The following is a 20,357-nucleotide window of genomic DNA, read 5'->3' as shown; positions in this document are numbered from 1 at the left end:
ATTTACACACCAGGATACAGATATATGGCAAAACTTTCTAAGATCTAAGTAAATAAATCTCAAAATAAATTATGTTTTTGTAGGTAGGAAATGTGAGATAGGTATGTTTTAATTTTTTTCGCTGTGTCTCAGAACAGGGAGACAATATTACTGCTTTTTCTACCTCAGCACAGAGGTGAACAAAGGAAAGGATAAAAGAGTATGGATCTTCTTGCCTATTGTGGGTGAAATTAGATAAAGACCCAAGATGGTGGTATAAGTCTGTGTTTGAACAAGAGTTGGAAATATGGGGTGTGTGACAAACAGGGGAAGACAACAGATAAAAATATAGTAATTAGACAAATAGACAATTAAAAAGTAAAAATGTCTGATCATGAAAAAAAGGTCATGGGTTTAGTTGCTTTAAAAGGACATACTTGAGAATGAATGTCTAATGACAGATGTTATACTAGACCAGTCAATAGAGTGCATGGGAAGCAGATAAGGTGCAAACACTATGAAAAAGAAGGGAAAATCCAGAACAATGCTAAGAAGCATGTGACAGACAGTAACATTCTCCGGCCCCATTATGCTCCATTGCAACTTCTAAATCCATGCAAGGATGCTGCCACATCACATGCTCTGGTGAATGAAATTTCCTTTGGTGTTATATTAATCTAAGGTAAAAATGTAGATTTTATACTGTTTTCTTTTAAAAGAAGTGTCAGTCTTAGGGTGTGGCCTTCTTGGTTCTACTGCCCAAATCCTCTCTTTATTTATGGATTTATGGGATCTGTGCATAATCATGCCCTTATCTCAAAAGAAGTGTTCTCGTCTTTCCTTCCCAGCAATAACGAGCTTTAATCAATGTCTAAATGGAAAAGGGCTTTGCCCTTCCCCAACAAATGCAGGCTTTTTTTCCATAGTGGAGATACGGAAAAAAATCAAGTCAGATCTATTCCCCTTCCTTCACAAATGCTGTTCCCTTTTCCTAGTCTGTGACACAACAGATGCTTCTTATGTCTTTTTCCAACCTTTACTGTGAATTCTTAGTGGTTTCTGAGGAGAAAGAGTCTGCAAGAAGATGCAGACTCCCCCAATTGCTATGGCCCCCAGGAGTTTCATACTGCTCCATCAGCTTGAATTTCACTTTTTTCAATTTTTCAACTATCGTAGCTAAACTCTTAGCAGTTTCTGGGTGTTTCTACCCCAATCTTAGTGTGTACTTGCATCATTCTTCCTTACATTTCTCCACAGAGATGGGGTCAGTTAGTTGCTATGCAACATCATCTCTCCTGTGGGTGAAAAAAGGCCATGATTTTGGAGTGAGTCTAACTTTTATTGTAAAAGTGAGAGAAACCCTTTTTCTAACTTTCTATATCTTCAGGGCAAGCCAGAAACCTGGTCAATGAAATATTAGCTGAAGTGAAATATCAGCAAGTGTTTATTTGCTGATTTTTAAGCCTTCAGCCTGCTTTGATTCTGCTGCTGTGATCTCAGAAGCATGCATCAGTATAGATGTGCCATAATGTAAAAGGAAGACAGTTGTCCTGGAGAACTGGCTATATTTGTAATAAATACTGTGAATGAGCAAACTTTGTTTTAACCCATAATAATCATAAAGTTATTCATCATAGCAGCAGGGTCTGGCATGCTCTGACTAATATAGCATTTGAGCTAGGCTATCTGAGGTGATGGCAGAGGCACAAATAGTAGAACCAGGCAGAGATAAAGATGTATTTGTAGCATAGAGGATGAAATAAGAACCACAGACCTGGGGAACTTTTTCTAGGGCTTCGGGAGTCTAGAGGAAGAGCAGGAGCCCAATCATTAGGAATGAAAGTATATGGCAAAGACTATAGAGTTAATGAAATAATCATAGAGATTTAATAATAGTAAAATTGTAGGCAAAGCCAAAATACATTGCCTTGAAAATAGAGCAAGGTAAGAACAAGTCACTCAGCAAAACTGACTCAGTATGAGTAGATTATCCAGTTCCTCCTGATTCCCAGTATCTTAGACTTCTTTCTAGAGTCGTTAATTGGCCCCAGCATTGAGGGCTACAAGGATATACCACAGGAAGCCAAAGGGTTGGTATAGTCCAAACTATGACTAAAAGCCTCTCTTGTGGTAACAATCCCTTAAATGACAGAATATACCATCATGATCAAAATGCCATCTTGAACTTCTCATTCTGTGGCAAACAGCTTGAATGCTAAGATACTACCACTCAAAGCCATATGTCTCAGCGTATGCTCTGCCAAGGTGTCTGCTTACCATTTGCTCTATCTCTACAATGCCAAACACCCAGGTGAGAAGTGAAGTATTTAGTTAGTGTTTCTAAATATCCAGATGTTTGGCACCAAGTAAGTAAAATATTTGAATGCACGGCAGCTTTTTTCACTTTTTCATCTGACTTTTTGGCATCATATAACATAAACCATTGTGTAGATACTTAGGACTAGGAGAATATGGAACCTTGTCACAAATCAGCACAAGTTTTTTCTAAAGTATTAGATGATCTTAGCCTTGAAATTTTAGGCTTTAGAGGACATCTGATGCAACTTCCTTCAAATGAATTTGTGGGCTCTCTGTAAGTAAACCAAGGAGACTCTAGAGAAACCTGTTTGATATCAGGAAATATTAACTTCCAATCTCTGGCTTTAGGTTATAGGCATTTATACAACTTCATTCAAAGAGCATTTATTGCGTGATTCCTCTGATCTAGGGCCTGGGAGTCAAAAAAGACAAATACGGTATGTCCTTAAGGTATGTCTGTCTCGTAGAGGAAAGAAGAAAGGCAGTCATATGGGAAATGGAGAGAAGAGGACTGCTTGGAGTGGTATTTAAAACATTGAGTCCAGAAGACATTGACTGATAAAATATATCTGCTTAAGCATTTCTTAGAACTAGGCAGATAGATGGTAGATATGACACCAATTTTCTCCCCCAATTAATCTGCATAAAACCCTTAACATTATAGGTATTCTCACTTCCATTTTATGGCAATTTAGAGGGATTGAGAGACATTTTCAAGGCCCTACCACTTGAAAATTCAAAGAGGATAGTTTGCAAAACAGGATCTTCTCCCTCTGAACTTCTTTCAATGAATTGCTTTGCCTCCCTTCAAATGTCTCTGACAAAGCTCAGGTCCTCAGTGCTTTGAGGTTTTCATCCCAGTGGATGATTAGACCTTGGGGAAGACTTGGATCCCAAGACACTTGGAGATTTCTCCTGATGAGATATAAATTAATCAAGAAAGCCAAACCAGCCAAAGGAAAGTAATAATACATAAAAAGAATGATTGATACTAAAAGATGGAGGAGAACTTAGCCTCCAACATTGGAAAACCAGAAAAAATGAAATAGGCATAAATGTTAAGAAAAACAGACAAATGTAGTCAGATAGAATTGGGCTGTTTCCTAATCAAAAGAGCCCATTTCCCATCTTGAGGGTGTAAGGAAAAAAAAAAAATCTGGACTTAGATAAGGAGATATTTTATTCAAAAAGACTACTGCAATAAGCAAAATGTTCTGATCTTGGCATCCGTATGTGTCTCAAAAGTCAAACAGATGTCAATCAGACCTCAATAAAGTAGTTTTAAAAAAATCAAACAGAAAAAAAGGCTTTTCTTTTATAGAGAGGGGTAATTGGGGCTAGCAGAAACATTTAAATGAAAATTTAGCAAGTGAGGGAGTGAGCAGACAGCATGATAGAGGAAGACTAATGGGAAACATTTCTGGCTGTGGTCAGCAGATTCTCAGGATGTGCTATTAACGGGAGATGTTCTGCATTTTAGTGCTGGCTCAGACTTAGGAACAAACCAAAGTTCTGGGGCCTGTAGGGAGGAGAGAAGTCTGACTACAGTTTAGTTAAGCCAAGGCAGAGGGTAAGAAATGGGCAATTGGAAACACATGGTCAAGAGCCATCTTTGGTATTGACATCTGAGAGAATCATCTATTTTACCTGCCAAGTTTTACTTTATCTCTAATACCTTTGTCCCTACATTGCAGGCTCATTCATTTCTCTTTCCAATGCTGCTATGGTTATGAAACCCTATTATAAATTGCAATACTTAGGATCCTAGTTGCCCAACCTTGACTTCACCCTACTGCTGAACCAGGTTTTTCTGGATGGAAGCATAACAAACCCACCCAACTCTGAGCCGTTCTCTGCCAGATATGGGAGTCTAGCGCAGGCTAGCTGGTGGATTCTCATGAAATTGTTTTTTTGTTGTTGTTTTTTTGTGTGACTAAGCCCTTGGCACTGAAAGCCCTGTTGGATTACATTTCCTGGATTTCAGTTTGGAACTGGAGCATTCCTCAGATTTACTCATTTGGGTCCTGATGGAGCAACATTTTGAAGTGGATATCCTGATTCCTTACCACTGGTCTGCTGAGACTCAATGACCCACTCCTGAATTCCTTGGAAAGCTTAATTTACAATGTAAATGACTTCACAGGGAACAGTGGTTTACTGTCTCTTCATGTTTCTGGTAAGAGACACATGGTTTCTTTGACCACATGGAATCTTGCTTGCCTCTGATCTGATGTAATCTATGGTTTTTACAGCTAATAAAAACAAAATCCCATCCCTCCTACTAACATTTAAAACTGAAATTGTCATAATTAAGTAGAAGATCAATTATTTAAATGCATGTTTTATTCTGTAATATAAGTGAAATGTAAGATGCAACAAAGCTTGTAGATTTCCCTTATTTTACTATTCCTTTTTTTGCTATTTTAGAGGAGTGCAAAAAAACAAAGAAACAAACAAAAAGAAAACAATAAACTGCCTGAAGAATAGTTTATGATCTCTTTAATTTACCTTCTCCTTTTCCATATTGGGGCTATTTCTTTTACACTTTCTCCTTATTTTTAGCTTTTATCATGGTAATCACTACTTGTAATCCACATCTTCTCTTATAGACATTTAATTATATACCCAAAGAAGGCAAGATAGTTTCCAGGGACTGTAGCAGGAAAGTCATTTTGGATTAATGCTGGTCTTACAAGTACAATATGCAAGTTATAATGAAACACATGGGGGTCTGGATAATTTACTGCAGCATACCAAAGACCATCAAATATATCCCAGAGGTGAAGGCATGGAATACTCAAAGTTCAAGAAGGCAAACTGAAGAAATACTTTTTATATCTAAAAAACTCTGATTACAATGTGCATCTGGATTACTGGCAACAATTTTAATTTCCTGGGTTTGTCAAAAAATAAAAAGAAAAGGAAGTAATAAGAGAAGGGAACACCATAATGTCAGAATGCGGTCATGGATAAAGCTATTGGCAGTAATTCAGGCCTGATTAAAGTTAAAGAGAAAAGAAAATAAACTATATAAATGATACGATGTTTTACTTCTGTAAATGAATATTAGAAAACTATTGAAAAGTTCATTTCCTTCAGCCCACCATATATTCTTCTGGTGAGTGATTCCAAGCACATCTTATTTACTGTTCTGCCTATTAAAACCTATCATTTTATAAAGGGAAACCATGTCTGAAGTTGATCAAGAGTGAACAGTCATTACCTAGGGGACAAATATAATTCCTACCACTATTACGTACTTGACTTTAAATGAGGAATTGTGTTTTTTCAATTATTGGGTGAGATGGGAAGGCAGCAAACAAGGCTATAAATCTCTGGAATTCACTTTATGGTAATAACACATTAAACACTTGGGCAACTAGAAATCACATGGTCAAATAGAACTGAGAGGATTCACTACTATATAATTCCATAAAGATCATGAACACAACAGGGGAAAGAAATTGGCTACTCAGCACCAATACTGCTCTGTGTCTTACCTATTTGTACAAACCTAGGTTGGCTGAGTGAAGGATATCACCTGCTGTGTCAAAAATAGATCACAGTGCTTAAAATTGATAATAATTGACAAAGAAAAAAATGGGCCGCAAATGACAAGATGCCTCAGAGGATTATCAAATTTATTATCTCGAAAAGATTGGATTTTCACAAGACTATAAAATGGGAAGAGGGAACTGAGGAGAGTAAAAAAAACTAAGACAGTTAATTGAATTTGCAAGACACGGTTGGCCGTCAACAAAAAGAAAATCAAGGAAATTACATGGGTAATTCAAGGAAAAAGGACAGACACAAAGCTTCTTTAAAGCTTTGTATTTTCAGTTTATAGTTCTATGTAACTGTGTGTGTGTGTGATTTTTATTTGTATATCCTGATGACTAGTGTTGTTGAGCATCTTTTGGCCATGTATATCTTCTTCGGAAAAATGTCTAAAGTTCTTTGTCCATTTTTGAATCAGGTTATTGGGGAGGGGGAATGCTACTGAGTTATGTAAGTTCCTTATGTATTTTGATTATTAACCCCTATCAGACATATGGTTTGCAAATATTTCTCTCATTCCATTAACTGCCTTTTTAATTTGTTGAATGTTTCCTTTGCTGTGAGGAAACTTCTTAGTTTGATGCAATTTCACTTTTTTATTCTTGCTTTTGGCCCTGTGCTTATGGTGTCAAATTCAAAAATTTATTGCAAAGACCAATGTCAAGAAGCTTTCTGCTATGTTTTCTTCTAGGAGTTTCATAGCTTCAGGTCTTTCATTTTGAGTTGATTTTTGTATATGGTATAAGACAAGGGTTCAATTTTATTGTTTTGCATATGGATATTCAGTTTTCCCACCATTTATTGAGGAGACTATTGTGTATTCTTGGTGTCTTATTGAAAATTAGTTCACCATATATACCCAGGTTTACTTCTGGGCTCTTTATTCTATTCATTGATCTATGTGTCTATTTTTATGCCAGTACCGTACTATTTTGATTACTATAGCTTTGTAATATAATTTGATATCAGGAAGTGTGCTATCATAATCCCACTTCTGGATATATATCCAAAGGAAACAGACTCATTATCTTTAATAGATATTGCATTCCAAGTCCATTGCAACATTATTCAAAATAGCCAAGATATGACAGCAATCTAAATGTCTATTGACTGATAATGGATAAACAAAATGTGATCTATCTATCTATCTATCTATCTATCTATCTATCTATCTATCTATCTCTATCTATCATTTATCTAATTATATAAAGAGAGTGAATTTAATTAAAATACTCCATAATATTGATTCCTTGGCAACTATTTTGTGTGACCAAGTGGCCTCAAACTAACAGTAGCTCCTTCTGTGAGTTTGAGCCCTAGAAAATAGCCTGTAAAGTCACAAATAAATGTAAATTACTAATATGGTTACCCAAACAATTCTTGTATGAGCACTCTCCTCCACTTCCCAGGGCCTTCCTCTTGTGGGCCCCTTCATCTTGTGGACCCTTGCCAAGCTTACTAAACCCTGCTTTTTTCAGTTTGAATTGACCAGTCTGGCTTTAGCCCTAGAATCCCTAAGCACTTCACTCAACGACACTAACAATGGCATGTGCCCCAGGTCCTGTTGCACTCTCTCTGCCGGCCTTGACCTCTGCACGTGCCCCTCAAAGTGTGCTCTGTACCTAGTCCAGGGCCTGTAAGTAATCAACTTCTCTATTTCACTTTTGCGTGCAGTCTTTTGTTGAATTGTGGCTCACCATTGATACCCCAGAGCTCTACTTAACAAATGTTAATTTAATAAATCACAACAATATACAAAAGAATATTATTACACTTTAAAAAATAAGGAAAACCTGCCATTGGCAACCACATGGATGAACCTGAAGGACATTATGCTAAGTGAAATGATTTCACTTATATGCGGGATCTAAAAAAAAAAAAAGTTGAACTCATAGAAGTAGAGAGTAGAATGATGAGAACCAGTGTCTGGGTGGATGGGAGAAATAGGGAGATATTGGTACAAAGTTAGAATTGTGTAGGATAGTAAGTCTAGAAATCTAATGCACGATATGACTATAGCTAATAATACTATATTAAGTACTGAAAATATGCTAAGAGAGTAGATTCCAGGTGTTCTCATTACACACAGAAACACACACACGCACACACACATAACTGGTAACTATGAGTGGAGATGACATGTTAATTAGTCTGACTGCACTAATCATTTCACAGTATAGATATACAACAAGTCAACACATGCACACCTAAAATGTACGTGATTTTTAAATAAATAAATACATAAATAAAAAGAGAAAAGCACAATAATTTTGGCAACAGTGTTCTATTGATGGTGTGAGTGATTAAAATTGTTATGATGCTAATTGAAATAAATAGTCTTCTCTATATAATATCAGTACATTATTATAAGTTTCCCAAACAACATTATCCTAAACAACATTTTTGGTGATAATTCTAGAAGTTACTTATCACGAGAATTTATCTTTCAAAGTTAATGTGACACATCATGAAATTCAGTCTTAATTTTCTTGAGCTGTATATGGATCTAATAAAATAAAATCAACTCCAATATCCTGTATTTGCCTACTTTGTATTAAGCTGGTCCTCATGGGAATGACAAAGACATTGTGGAAATGGTCCTGAACCAGTTAATAATAAAAATCTATTTCCCTAAAGAAATTAATATACCACTTTGGGTACAACTGATTATTACGTATTCATTTTAGATAGAACAGTAGGCATCCTCTAGCAGAGATATTGTAATAGTGTCCTCAAAGTCCCTGCCTGCTACCGTTAGTCAGAAACCTACACACTGCTACTGCTAATCAGTTACTACTCATCAATTATCCACACACTTGGAGATAGCCACCAAATATATCAGGTAATTCAATTTAATATCAGAATATAAATGGCTGAAAGTGTCACTTAAAATATTACTTATACGTGTTTTCTTTATTTGATGAGTTGAACTATTATTGATGAAAATAAATAATATTAAAGTTAAGCACATATTGTCCTATAGAGGATTGACATTAAGAACATTCTACATAGAAATACCAGTCCTTAATTCCTGTAGAGATTCCTAATTGTTCAGCATAGAAGAACTGATAAAACATCAGCTAATAGAAAAAAGGATTTGGACTTAGTATCCTCACACAAATCTGCGATTCTCAACAGGATCCACAAGTTATCAAAACTGAAATATTACTCATCTGTATCCTTTATCCATCTGAAAGGCCAATTTATTTCTACTTATCCTAACTAAATAAGAATGCAATGATTTATAATATCAGAAGAAAACAGAATTGAAAAAAAATCATATGGGGCTGATAATCACACAAATAGAAAAATACCATTTTATAAATGAGTGAGAGAGAAAGCATCCTTCATTAAGAGACTTCTCCTGATGTCAGCTTGTCACATGGGACAACTCTGCACTGCCAAGCCATGCTTCTTCAATATACAAAGTGATGTTTAAACTTGGAAAAGAGGGTGCATATATAGTTAAAAAGTTCAGTACTGTGGACCCAGGGAACATTCCATAAATGTTTCTTGCTAACAATGTTATTATACAAAAGAAATATTCTTAAAGAAATAACTTATGCTAACGTTTGCTACTTTTACTTAAATATAAATAAATCCCATTAAAAAAAATTTTTAAAAAATGTAATTAACTCCTAGAGAGAATTTTTGAAACTCAAAGGTGAAATTCTGGTCTTACTTTGAGGAAAGAGCTCATCAAGAGATACCGTAACATTCAGCAGGGGAGCACTTCCATGAATGTGCAGGGCACTAAGCCTATGGTGGAGCAAAATTGGGCACTTGACTAGAATCCTGAGATGATCCCAGTCAAGGGACCAAATGATTTTGGCTCTGACAATGGGGGAGACCACTAGAGTACTCTCTGACATAGTTCTAAGAAATGTTTCCTCAAGACCCAAGAGAAAAGTCACATAGTAAAACTGAACATATTTCCCCACTGGGGAATCCAATAAGAATGTGGCAGCACCTGAGGTTTGAGAAAGGCTAGACTGATGCCAACAAAGACGAGTATCAGGAGGTACTGAAGGAGCAGTACTCACTAAATACACTACTGACCAGACAACGGAAGGCCAGTAACACATCTAAAGAAGTTAACAAGTGCCACGGAGAATATGTGAGGCACCAAGATCTCTTATAATAGAGAAAGGAGGCTTGGAGATTAGGGATTCCATTGACTTTTCATGATGTGGATTGGAGTCAACACATTTTAATTATATGCATTTCTTTAGTGTACTGTATACATTATTGTATTTACTTATCATGCTCCATTAGATTAAAACACCAGGAAAACAGGACTGAGTTTTAAGAATTACCTGAAATACTAAGTAATCACCCTTTGTCAAATCAGGAGTCTCTCAAAACTATTTCACTCTCTCAGAAAATGCAGTGTGACAACACTAATATACGGGAGCACCTATCCTGGACAAATGATTCAGTTTCTGGCTACCAGTTCTCATTTCCTAGTTACAGACCATTGAGTGAAGTGAAAACTTTGAACAAGTCACCCAAGGAGCAGCACCTTTACAAACTATTTCTACCTATTTTGTGAGCAAAGAAAAGCTGCCTAGAGGGGCCTTGTCTCCACTGAGATGCTCCTTCTTCAGAAATACCAAGCAAGCCAGAACCCATGCATTGATTTTAAGTCTTTCCCTTTTGGGTGCCAGGAAAGTTCATATCAATTTACACCTTGTTAAAGGAACCAGGGGCCTGTGCCTTTGTTCTCTCTAAGTCCCAAATACCCTTGGGGTAAAATAACACTGTCAAGGAGGAAAGTTAAGGAATTCTAAGTAAGTTTCCTATTGTTTGTACATTTCAACCCTTCTGTAAAATTTTTCTGAGCTCTGTTACCTAGAACAATTTGACTTTTCTGTAGACAAGTGTCTCATTTGACAGGTCCACTCCTTGGAAGAGAAGTTAAAGGAAAAATGCACAGTATTCCTGATTCATACCTACTCTTCTACCATGGATTACCCTTGATTATGTTCCCCATTCTGTGTCACACTGGGATCGAATAAAACTTGACAGCCTCAGTGCCTGAGTCCTGATAGTGACATGAAGATACTCATCTAAGTATCTAAATATCTATCCGTCAGGGACCTAAATACATAGAAAACAGAACCCATTCAGAGAATGCCATTTGGAGGATAAGTGAATTTTTTGTTTGTTTTTAAATTTAATGTATATAACCTAAGTTCCTGTCAGTCACTTGGCTGAATTTTTATTTTTAATGTGCCTGTAGTGTTAGAATTATGTAATCTTTGTGTACATAAATTATATCCGAAAAGAAAATAATATTTGAACTGTGTAGGTTTATTGGATAGAGAGTCCCAATTTAGGAATACGTCCTTTACACAAAATATCTCTGATCAATAATTCTTCGTCAGCTATCAAACTCATGTATAAAACATATTGCGTAAGCATAATTGGTGGCATGTTCAAAAGCGTGTAAAATAATTTTCTTCTTTTTTCTTTTGCTATTACCCCCCCCCTTTTTTTTTCCAAAATAAACTGGGCACCCAATTTGTTTTCCATGAAATTATTTTCCAGACTCTGCAAATGTATTCCTCTCAAAGCTGTTCTCTTGGAGCATTCATTTAAATCTGAAAGCCGCGTTCGTCTGATTTGTCTCTGTAATCATTGTTTCAGATGAGCGTGTTCCCAAGGACAAATTTGAAAGCACTAATGCAGCTTTATCTGTTTGAAGTGCCCTACTTTGTCATTGGCATTCATGGAGCTCTCCGGTCCAGCTCTAGTGTTCTCAGTAAGTACCTCCAAGTTCTTCTCTGCTTTCACAAGAGCACTACACTCTTTGCTTCAGCATGTTATGGAAGGTGCTTCTTCTCCAAGCAGGGAGAACAGGGGATCCCAGAAAGAAAGGAAATGGTTACAGCTGGAGGAGAGGAGAAAGCTTTGCCAATTTTCTAGTCTAGGTGAAACCATTTCACAGAAGTGACCGTGAGTCTTACAGTTTACATGGTTGGAAACAAACATTTAAATAGGGCTGCATGGAGTTAAGTTGACATGGTCAACAGATCTTCGTGGATGGGTGTGGGGTATGTGTGTGTGCATGCATGGCATGACTTTTATTTCAAAATCAAGTGATTCCCAGTTAAAAGTAATTCAACTGTGTGGTACAGTACAACCTGTTAGAAACAATACTTAAGTCATCCTTTGCTAAGAAGTGCTTTTTATCAACTCTGAGAAACATAATCTTGACTATAATTTTCAGGCAGCCCCATCTTGTTCACATTGCCTTTCTTAACAGTACCTGAAAAGTTCCTTTCTACTCAAGATTTTATAACAACAAAAAAGATTAGCCAAGAATGATTGAACCCACTCTATGGTATGAACTACAGTGCTTACTAAATATTTAACTTAACATCAAACAGCAACTAGTATTTATGCAGAGAGGATTTTATCATGATCCCTACAAAAGAGGAGACACTCTTAGGTGCCTGAAGTTAAGAGATGTGTCTTTTTTTCACAAAACTTCTCTTTCGGCTGTGTTGTTTATTTCCTGTGTCCCAGATATAGACTTGTAACTTAGAAAAAGAAAATGTTAGAAAGCATGACATTTGAAATCAACCACTTGTTCTATCCCTTACTAGTCATTAGAATTGGGCAAGCTATTTAACCTCTTTGACTTTAGGTTTATTCCTCTATAAAACAAGGATAGCAACATGTCAGTTATTTAAAACTTACAATATTATTGTTAGGCCATCAGGGTACCAGGATAGTCTTACTGAACATAATGCTTCTATCACTATACAGGATGCTGCAGCACTGGAACACGACATTTACTCCCGTGGAGCATGTTATTGTAAATTTTTCCAAAGAGATGTAAACCAATTCTGTTCTGTAAAACTTGGAGGTTCTTTTTGTAGAAAAAGCTGAAAACTGTCATGTGCATGACTGGGTGATACTCCTTTATAACTCTGTTACCAGTTGTAATAAAATGAAGTCTCAGAGAAAATTCTATATTCATACAGGCATAAATTAATTAAACATGTATTAGTGAGATGACATAAAAATGTTAATGTAATCTTATTGACATTTGATAAAAATCCAGCTCACTGTCTTTTTAACACAAATAATACCTAATATGAACTTACATAGATGATTCACTAGAAATAGACACAACAATATGTCAGAGGCACATTTTGTTACCTTTATAAATTAGCATCAGGCAATAAGAAATTCTGTCACCTAAAGACTGGTCTCAAGTCTACTTAGCAACTTAGCCTTAGGTGACATCCTGTTATAGTCTGAAAGTTTGTGCCCCTTGCTCCCCAAAATTCTTCTATTGAAGAATCAATGTGATGGTCTTTAGAAATGGAGACTTTGGGAGGTAATTAGGTTTAGATCAATCATGAGAGTGAAACCTTCATCATGGGGTTAGTACCTTATAAGAAGAAGAATACAGGGAGATCTCTTCCCACACAAAGCTACTGAGGAAGGGCCATAAGAAGGAATAGCAAGAAGGCAGCTGTCTACAAGCCAGGAAAAGAGCCCTCACCAACAACCGAATCTGTCAGCACCTTGAACGTAAACTTTCCAGTCTCCAGAACTGTAAGAATTGTCTATTATGTAAGAACTTAGTCTATGGAATTCTGTTGTAGCAGGTCAAGCTGAGTGAGACACATACCCAGGATACAGGTGACAGTTCTCATAGATTCTAGTTCCCCATTTTATGTAAGTGTTAAGTGTGTTTACAAAATACTTTAACAAGTCTACAGACCTTGAGTTCTACTAATTTCAAAATTGAGAATCCATTTCTAATATCCATTATGTTGATTAACAAGCCACTAAATTCACCAAAAAATCAATTTCTGACACTAATTATGCTAATTAGGTGCTCTACTGGTGTTTTATTAATATAAAGATAGACGTAACTCAGGTTGTAGAGGCCTCTGAAGTATGGATTTTCTGATATAACACTGGCTGACCAGCCATGAGTGTGGATTTTTAATCAGAACCAATAACAATCTGACAGTCCTACAGTGAAGTGGAAACAACTAATATATACATATTTATCCCACTTTATGCAGATGAATTTTCAAAGTAAGTTACCAACATCATGGCACCAGGTATCTCATTTTTTCTCTCTGTCTCTGTGTTTCTGTCTCTCTCTCTCTGACCCATGATTTTTACTCCTATTTTCTACTGAAGACAGTCTGGAGGGTTTCATCAACCACTGTAGTTTTTTGGCAGGTTGATTCCTCCTTGAATCCACATTAGCAACTTACCCCTCTCCCCACCTACATACAATCTTTGTGGAAGCCCTGACACCTTGCATATGCCATTTTATTATTCTATCAATTTCCTAATTCTTCTTTGCTTTTCCCCCTACATATTGAATGAAATACTCTTTTAGCCCATTTGCAGAAACCCTAAGCTCTGAAGCAGAACAACCAAAAAATCCACCAGTGGTGGGGATTATGCTTGTGGAGAGCTAAAATTTCAAAAAGCCATGTTTAATATAATATAAACACACGTACTGTGCCTGTTTTGTAGTTTCACATGGAAATTAAATTTGGAACAGTTACTAATGTGTGCAAATGGATTAGATCTTTGCTGTTGCCAACAAGAAATGTGTAGGTCTTTTAGTTTGTGTCTGTGAGTATAGTTTGTGTCTGTGAGTAAGTGTTTAAAGAAATAACTATGGGTGATATATGCCTACCTCAGACTCTTTCACCCTCCATACTTTGGTAGGACTCATAGATCTTGGCTGGAGAATTAGTCCTTTCTTGGCTTTTGTTTCTCTTTTCCTCACCTTAATATTTATATAGAAACTATTTCCTCTCAAGTTCATTCTTACACCTTAATTCAGTGGCCCATTGTAGTTTATTTATTCCAGATGTCTCTTACACACAGCATAAAATACATAATGTATGACATACTTGTGGGTAACCATGCTTTTTCATTTGGCCTTATATTGAGTTTCTTGGCATCCTAAAAAATTTTAGGTGATGAGATTTCATGTAACACAATGTTTCACATTATCTGGTATTATATGCATTTCAAAGATCTTCAATTATTTTACAAAGAGCACACTCATTCATTTTGTGGGACTAGAGAGGATGAAATTTCAGATGTCTGCTTTTTAGGATTTAGAAAAAGAAATTTTTCTGTGGCCTGAAAAAAAATGGATCAATTCTTTTAAACTACCAGACTATGTGTACATTTAAAGAAACGTGAAAAACTAATCAGAAGAGAAATCTCTTGTAGTAGGGTTTGGAAATATATTAGATGAAGTAGTAATTATATAATATAGATATAGATATAGATATAGATATAGATATAGATATAGATATAGATATAGATATAGATATAGATATAGATATAGTATATCGATATATATTTTTGTTTAGAGAGGTTGTAAAGATAGTCTCAATCAGGAATTTTATGTAAAGAAACTGGATACTGACAACACACATGAAAATAATCAAGTCTTGGGGAAATTCTAAAATGATTTTTAAACTTGTTTAACAAGTATTTCCCAAAATATATTTGATCACAGAGCTATATTAAGATACCTGAAACTTCCACTTTTAGCTCTAAAATGGAAACAGGGTAGAAGTCACCGTTCCTATCCTTACAAAAAGAAAAAACTACACAAAGTGAAAATTAATTACTTTTCTAAGATTCACCAGAGAACTGACGTTACAAGACAAACCACTACTCTGAAATCTGAAGAGACTGATGAATACAGAGTTGCTACTAAGATTTGCTTATCTGCAGCACAGGCCACTGGAGTCATAACTGGTAGGGACACTTAAATTGTAATTTTGATGAATTGCTGGGGGTAAGTGTGAAATAACAAGAGGATGAGACATTCCTGGTGGATCTGGTCTTAGTGGAGCTCCCACACATTCATGGGTTTTAGCTCTGGGAACCTCACCAGGTTCTCACTGTGAAGAGCTGAGAAAGATGTCATGGCTCTGGCAGGGGCAGGGGAAGAGTAATCATTACAAAATATACCCAGAGCATTATCTATAACAAAAGCCTCCTCTCCAGTGAAAGAGCCTTTACTAAAGCTTTATCTCACCTGGAGAAAGGCATTTCTACCACTCCAACCTCCTCTAGCCTTCCTACCTTACCTAAGGGGAGCAGCGAAGCAAGGAGGAAAAGCTTAGAAATACTTGTGAAGATCAAAGGCCAGAACACAGACCAAATGAAAAAACTGAAATTTAATTATAACAGTGTAGAATACTTCCCTTCTTCCACACTTTACTACAATACCAACACATCTCCAGTAAAATGACAGTGGATTACAGCTAAAAGAGCTTCAAATGCAGACTTCGTTTTAGTGGGAGATCATGAGGGAGCAGAAGTGAATACAAGAAATGAAAACAAGGACAGTATAGGAGTTTGAAGCATCTGGCAGCAAATAAATAACATTAAGTACAGCACAACTCCTAGCCATATTAAAATAAAACCTCACACTAAAGGACTATTTACTTCAATTTTTATTACCTGATTCATCATGGCCAGCTTTCTGAAAGAGATAGAGAGAGAGAGAGAGAGAGAGAGAGAGAGAGAGAGAGAGAGAGAGAGAGAGAGAGAGAGAGGAGGAAAAGGAGAAGAAGAGAAAAGAAGAGAACAGAGCAGGAAAAATATTTGAAGTGATAATAACTGAGAACATTCCAAAATTAATTACACTAAACCACATATCTAGGTAATTTGTAGAACATCAAGCAGTATAAATACCAAAAACAAAACAAAACAAAACAAAACAAAATTACACAGAGTCATATTATCTTCAAACTGAAGGAAACCAAGGACAAAGAGTTAATCCTCAAAAAAGTCGGTGAGAAAAAAAGGACAGGACAGGAAGGAAAGGAAAGGAAAGGAAAGGAAAGGAAAGGAAAGGAAAGGAAAGGAAAGGAAAGGAAAGGAAAGGAAAGGAAAGGAAAGGAAAGGAAAGGAAAGGAAAGGAAAGGAAAGGAAAGGAAAGGAAAGGAAAGGAAAGGAAAGGAAAGGAAAGGAAAGGAAAGGAAAGGAAAGGAAAGGAAAGGAAAGGAAAGGAAAGGAAAGGAAAGGAAAGGAAAGGAAAGGAAAGGAAAGGAAAGAAGGAAAGGAAAGGAAAGGAAAGGAAAGGAAAGGAAAGGAAAGGAAAGGAAAGGAAAGGAAAGGAAAGGAAAGGAAAGGAAAGGAAAGGAAAGGAAAGGAAAGGAAAGGAAAGGAAAGGAAAGGAAAGGAAAGGAAAGGAAAGGAAAGATAAAGGAAAAAGAAGAAGAAAGAAAAACAAAACCAAAATCTCATCTGAGAGAAAGAAGGATAAGAACTACAGCAGACTTCCATTCAGAAATCATGCAAGCAAGAAGAAAGTGGAGAGAAATATTTAATGTTAAAAGAACACCAAATACCAAACTGGAATTTGACATCCAGTGAAATTATCCTTCAAAAGTCAAGGAAAAATAGACTTTCTCAGACAAAGATAAACTGGGTAAATTAATTACCAGTAGACCAACTCTGCAAGAAATGTTCAAAAGAGTTATTTAGGAAGAAGGAAAATGATATAGATTATAAACTGAGAACTGTATTTTAAAGAAAGAAGAGAATCGCAGTAGAAACAAATGAAAGTAAAACAGAATTATAATGAATTTGGAACATTGTCAAAAAGTCAGGAACTGAGGAGCCACTAGTCAAGATTGTGGAGTAGGTAAATACTGTGCTTACCTCCTCCCATGACCACCTCAAAATTACAACTAAACTACAGAACAACCATCATTGAGAATCCCCTGAAGTCTAACTGAACAGAAGTTCTGTAAAGACATACAAAAGATGTCATGTTGAGACTGGCAGGAGGAACAGAGACATGGAATATGCTGCTCCCCCACCCACATGTGGTGGTTAAAAATCAGGGGGATATTTCAACTGTGGAGTTAGTCCCTGAGAAACAAGGGGTCCCAGACCTACATGAGGATTCCCACCCCAGGCATCCAGTGCCAGGAAAAGAAATCCACATAACTTTTGGCTGTGAAAAATAGCAGAGGTGGTGGCTGAGAGAGATGGAGGGCAGCTAGAATCCCAAGCATTCCTCTTAAAGGGCTCGTGCATGACCTTACCTGCTGATGGACTCAATCGCTCTGACAGAACTCCAGTACTGGGGCAGTGGCTCAAAAACTGCCAGGGACATACACGGAGTAACTGAATTGTCTAAATACAGAGCAAGGACTGGAGGGGCAACTTTCTCCCAGATAGAAATGTTTGTAGAAGCCATTATTCCTTTGTTGAGGCAGACACCATATCCAAGTCTCCATCAACCTAGCTAACTGTTCACCCTGCCCTGGTGATTCTCTGAGACCCCACCCCACCCAACTTGCAGACCCACCCAAACCCTTTCCAGTGGCTTGTCCATACAAACAGCGTGTCTTGACTCACACTTCAGATTTTCCTAAAATCTCTCAAAGTTTCACAGGCCCCAAGCTAGCAGCATGCCCTATGCCTCTTACTAAGCAGCCCCAAGCCAGGCACTAGACATAGCCTGCCTCAGTTTGCAGCTTAGCCTGTACCTCCAAGCACAGCACAAATGGCAACCATTTGCAGATTACTTTGTAGCTCATAGCAAGTGGCTCTGCATGGGATACAGGCAGCAGCTGACCTTGACCTGCACCAGCAACCCCCAAGAGGCTCCAGAACAAACACACCCTATGGCCAGTTTCAGACCACACCAGAGTACCACCCAAGCACCTCCACAAATGACACCAAAATGGCAGACTAGGCAGACACCAGAGACCTGATAAAGTGAATCCTGCTCAGTAGGATCAGCCCCTACACAACAGCTCCTCCTGTAGTCACAGAACCAATAAACCTGACCAGTCCTCACAACCAATAAACCTGAGGGTCAATCCCTCCCACTGATGTGCTAACAGCAATCAAAACTTAACTACAACAGGAGGGCATATGCAACCCATACAAATGACACACCTGGAGCACCTGACTCAAGGAGACTGCACCACTGGGCCCAACCGGACACCTACTACCTAATGCCACTCTACTAAGACCAGGAGAGATAGAAACTCTACCTAATACAGAAAAACAAAAGCAAGGAGGCAACAAAATGAGGAGATGAAGAAACATGTCTTAAATGAAAGAACATAACAAAGATCTAGAAAAAGAACCAAATAAAATGGAGATAAGCAATCCACCAGATGCAGAGTTCAAAATCGCTGGTTATAAGGATGCTCAATGATCTCAGTGAGAACTTCAACAAAGAGATAAAACATATAAAAATGAAGACAAAAATAGTGAAAAAACAAACCAGTCAGAGATGATGAAAACAATAACTGAAATGAAAAATACATTGGAGAGAATCAACAGTAGATTAGATGAAGCACTGTGTATCAGCAATTTAGAAGATAGGGTAGCAGAAAACACCCAATCAGAACAGCAAAAAGAAAAAAAGAATCCAAAAAAATGAGGACAGTTTAAGGGGCCTCTGGGAGTACATCAAACATACCAACATTCTCATCATAGGGGTACCAGAAGGAGAAGAGAGAGAGCAAGGAATTGAAAACCTATTTGAAGAGATAATGATGGAAAACTTCCCTAAGCTGGCAAAGGAAATAGATAATACAAGCTCAGAAAGCACAGAGAGTCCCAAACAAAACAAACCTAAAGAGGCCAACACCAAGACACATCACAATTAAAATGCCAAAGTTTAAATACAAGAAACTTAAAAGTAGCAAGAGAAAAGCAGTTAGTTACCTACAAGGAAACTTCTGTAAGACTGTCAGTTGATTTTTCAACAGAAACTTTGCAGGTCAGAAGAGATTGGCTTGAAATATTCAAAGTGATGAAAAGCAAGGACCTACAACCAAGATTACTCTACCCAGTAAAGCTATCATTTGGAATAGAAGAACAGATAAACAGATTCCCAGACAAGAAAAGGCTAAAAGAGTTCATCACCACCAAACCAGTATTATAAGAAATATTAGAGGGACTTCTTTAAGAAGCAGCAGAAGAAAAAGTTTTTAAAAATATGAATAATAAAATACTAATATCTACATATCTATCAACAATTAGTTTAAATGTAAATGGATTAAATTCTCTAATCAAAAGACATAGGGTGGCTGAATGGACATGATAACAAAAACCTTACATATATGGCCATAAGAGAGTCATTTTTGTGATTGAAAGACTCACATAAACTGAAAGTAAAGGAATAGAAATATGTATTTCATGAAAATAGAAACAAACAAATAAAAAAGCTGGGTAGCAATACTTATACCAGACAAAATAGACTTCAAAACCTAGGCATAACAAGAGAGAAAAAAGCACCCAGTAATTCCACTTCAGGGTATTTAAGAAACTCAAAACACTAATTCAAAAATACATATGTTCACTGAAGCATTATTTACAATAACCAAGATATGGAAGCAACTAAGTGTTCATCAATAGATGAATGGATAAAGAAGTTGTACATTATACAATGTTACCTGCTATAAAAAAGAATGAAATCTTGCCATCTGCAAAACCATGGATGGTCCTAG

The sequence above is a fragment of the Rhinolophus sinicus genome, linkage group LG04 (genome assembly GCF_036562045.2).
Source record: "Rhinolophus sinicus isolate RSC01 linkage group LG04, ASM3656204v1, whole genome shotgun sequence".
Lineage (NCBI taxonomy): Eukaryota > Metazoa > Chordata > Mammalia > Chiroptera > Rhinolophidae > Rhinolophus > Rhinolophus sinicus.
This window is presented reverse-complemented; position numbering follows the sequence as displayed.